Here is a 4,060-nt window from a genome sequence, read left to right on the forward strand (position 1 = left end):
AATTATTTAATTGACAATCTTGGATAGTGCAAAAAGGAATAATTTTCATAGACTCATATATATTCGAAAAATATAAGTACTGTAGTACAATCTCTAAAAAAAAACATATATTATGATGACAAAGTTTATAAAATATTATAAAATCTTTCTCTGTAGAATTCTTTTCTTTTTTTATTTTTAACAGGACCAAAATTATAGACTGGTCTATATATATGTCTTGTCATTTTTATATTTTCATACATTTTTTATATATTTTACATATCTTCCTACTGGAAATATTATAAAAATTTAAAGAATCGAATTTATAAAGTTGAATATAAAATATGTAAGAGGTGAATATAAAATAGATACATATATTGAATTCCATGATTATTGAATTCCATGTTAAATGAAATGATGAAAAAACCTTTTTTTTTTAAGTATAACATCTGAAAAGATAAGAATACAAATAAGTATAAAAAATAAGTAAAAATAAAATATGTATATTATGTATATATGATACCTCAAAGAGTTGAGTTTGTAAAAAGAATATATAAAAGAATATATAAAAGAATATATAATATATAAAAATATATAAAAGATATCAAATTATCAAAATTACATAATTAAGTAGTATTAAAATGATGAAAAAATGTTTTTTTTCTTGAAGTTTGATACCTGCAAAAATAAGTATGTAAAGAAGTATGTAAATAATATATAAAAGATAAATAAAATATAAAAGATAAATAAATTCAAAGAAAAATTTAGTATATTACTTCTTTATGTATTATATTCTGTTGATGCAAAATTATACAATTCTCAAGATATTCGAAAATTTTAAGATTTCAAGAAAAATTTTATATGTCACTTCTTCTCACATTCTTCAGAAATTATATTCTTATAAATCATGATATTCTTATGATCATGAATATTACTGGATGTTTAAAATTTTTCAGCCAAATTGCAGGAAAAATTTCATCTCTTATTTCGTGTCTTTTCTGAAAATTAGAATATAGAATGTAGAATTATGTATTAGAATGTAGAATTAGAATTTAGATTATATTATATATTAAATGTATGTAATATATATAAGACATATGAAAAAAATATGAAATATTACAATGTTTTTTATTGTTCAGTAACTTTCCTGTTCCACACAATTTAAAATTAAATCAGCAACATTTCAATTACTATCTTGTTTTGAGATGAAACATAATCATCTTTTTGCTATTTTCATTTCTTTTTTTTTTTTTGTTCTATCCAAAAAAGAAAAAAATCTAAAAAAATTTTAAAAATAGCAATTTATTATATTAAACATATCATTTATTTATCGGCCATAAATTTGAATCAAAAATCATCTAAAACATAAAAGAGATCATTTTTATTCTGTTAATTTTTATACTTTCATTACATCATAATTCAACAATAATAAAATTTAAAATTTGTTATTAATATATTTTTTTGATGTTTTTAAAGATTAAAGAAAAATTAAATTTCCCTCATAGTTTTACATAAATTAATTTAATAATTAAAATAGGATTAAACATACTTTAAAAAGTACATTGTAAAGATTCAGCAATCAGGATAATTTTTTTAATTTTTATACACATGTTATAGTTTTAATAATGAAGTAGTAATAATGAAGTCATTCCATTCCAATTAAATATATCAACAGGTTGAATTTAAATCACATTTACTTGGTAATTACTATGAAAAGTATGATATATTAATCTAAAGCTAGTTTTAATTATGCAACTAACCAAAAAAAAAAAAGAAAAAAATACACTGTCTTTATTGATTAATATAAATAATGTACTTACATTTTTCGAAATGTTTTTGCGAAAATATTGTTCTTTTAACGCTATTCTAGATTCTCAATTAAATAATTATTCATTTATTAAGATAAATTTAACATTACACTTCTTCAATTTATCCTTTGAATATCCAAATATGTATATTTTGTTCATGAGATAGATAAGGAATAAAACAATTTCGACGATCAACGCCATCTCGCGTTTGGATCACCGAAGCTCCGACTTGTTACTAGCATAGCAGAATATGCAAGGAGGTATACTCATCCGCGTGACGTCACAGACAAGGAACGCAACATTGTGCGAGAAGGACAGAAACATTTTCGCGCCAATTCAAAGACCATATTAATAAATTCATTTAATAAATAATTAAAAAATAATTGACAAAGAATTTTATATTAAAATTGATACGAGAAACTTGCTTGGAATATCAGCTTTTAGATGCGATCTTGAAAGTGCCAAAATTTTGACTAGAAAATGAATAATTAATTAATTGTCAATATGGCGTGTTCGAATTGGCGCGAAAATGTTTCTGTCCTTCTCGCACAATGTTGCGTTCCTTGTCTGTGACGTCACGCGGATGAGTATACCTCCTTGCATATTCTGCTATGCTAGTAACAAGTCGGAGCTTCGGTGATCCAAACGCGAGATGGCGTTGATCGTCGAAATTGTTTTATTCCTTATCTATCTCATGGACAAAATATACATATTTGGATATTCAAAGGATAAATTGAAGAAGTGTAATGTTAAATTTATCTTAATAAATGAATAATTATTTAATTGAGAATCTAGAATAGCGTTAAAAGAAATAATAAATGAAAAATATTTTCGTCCTACTTTGCCATTAATTATTTATTAACGATTAACACGTTATACGTTTCCATACATCAGTGACGTTGTTGAAAATTCATTAATTACTCGATTTCTAGCAAAAATTTCGGTACTTTTAAGATTGCATCTAAAAAAAAGCTAAAATTTCAAGCATGTTTCTCGTATCAAGTTTAATGTAAAATTCTTTGCCATTGATTAATTATTAACGATTAATAACGATTAACGCGTCATACGTTCTAATGCATCGAAGACGCTATATTGAAAATTCATTAATTATTCATTTTTTACGCAAAATTTCGGCACTTTTACGATTACATCTTAAAACTATCACTTCAAACAAGTTTCTCGTATCAATTTTAATATAAAATTCTTTGTCATTAATTAATTATTAACGATTAACGCGTCATACGTTCTAATGCATCGAAGACGCTATATTGAAAATTCATTAATTATTCATTTTTTACGCAAAATTTCGGCACTTTTACGATTACATCTTAAAACTATCACTTCAAACAAGTTTCTCGTATCAATTTTAATATAAAATTCTTTGTCATTAATTAATTATTAACGATTAACGCGTCATACGTTTTAATCATCGAAGACACCATATTGAAAATTAATTAATTACGCGTTTTCCATGCAAAATTTCAGTACTTTTAAGATTGCATCTTAAAGCTAGAATTTCAAAGAAGTTTCTCGTATGAATTTTAATATAAAATTCTTTGCCATTGATTAATTATTAACGATTAATAACGATTAACGCGTCATACGTTCTAATGCATCGAAGACGCTATATTGAAAATTCATTAATTATTCATTTTTTACGCAAAATTTCGGCACTTTTACGATTACATCTTAAAACTATCACTTCAAACAAGTTTCTCGTATCAATTTTAATATAAAATTCTTTATCATTAATTAATTATTAACGATTAAAGCGTCATATATTCTAATATATCAATAACGCTATATTAAAAATTCATTAATTATTCATTTTCTAAAAAAATTTCGGCACTTTCAATATCTCATCTAAAAGCTAGAAATTTAGGCAAATTTCTTATATCAATTTTAGTGTAAAATTCTTTGTCATTAATGCAAAGTGCCGAAATTTTTAGTTGAAAAAGATTAATTAATGAATTTTCAATATGGCGTCACCGATGCATAGAAACGAATGATGCGTTAATCATTAATAAATAATTAATGACAAAAAATTTCACATTAAAATTATAACGAGAAACTTGGCTAAAATTTTAACTTTTAAATGCGGTTTTAAATATGCCAAAATTTTGATCAAAAAACAAGTAATTAATGAGTTTTCCATTTTGGCAGAAAATATTCTCTATCCTTCTCGTAAAATATTGCTTTCCTTGTCTGTGACGTCACACGGATTAGTATACCTCCTTGCATATGCTGTTATGCTAGTAACAAGTCGGAGCTTC

At 24.2% G+C, this 4,060-nt stretch overlaps 1 long non-coding RNA gene across 1 annotated transcript; it reads right to left on the reverse strand.

Annotated features, from left to right (window-relative positions):
* Positions 1–742: 742 nt before the first annotated feature.
* On the reverse strand, positions 743–1,991 carry LOC147658752 (uncharacterized). Its single transcript, XR_015292215.1, has 4 exons — positions 1,800–1,991; positions 1,529–1,686; positions 1,100–1,337; positions 743–977 (listed from the first exon to the last, which is right to left on the reverse strand). It is a non-coding gene; the product is annotated as an uncharacterized LOC147658752 (long non-coding RNA).
* Between the last annotated feature and the right edge of the window lie 2,069 nt (positions 1,992–4,060).

This window comes from Apis florea, unplaced genomic scaffold, assembly GCF_048593485.1.
Source record: "Apis florea isolate Af1SG1 unplaced genomic scaffold, ASM4859348v1 contig_1767_pilon, whole genome shotgun sequence".
In the NCBI taxonomy this organism is placed as follows: domain Eukaryota; kingdom Metazoa; phylum Arthropoda; class Insecta; order Hymenoptera; family Apidae; genus Apis; species Apis florea.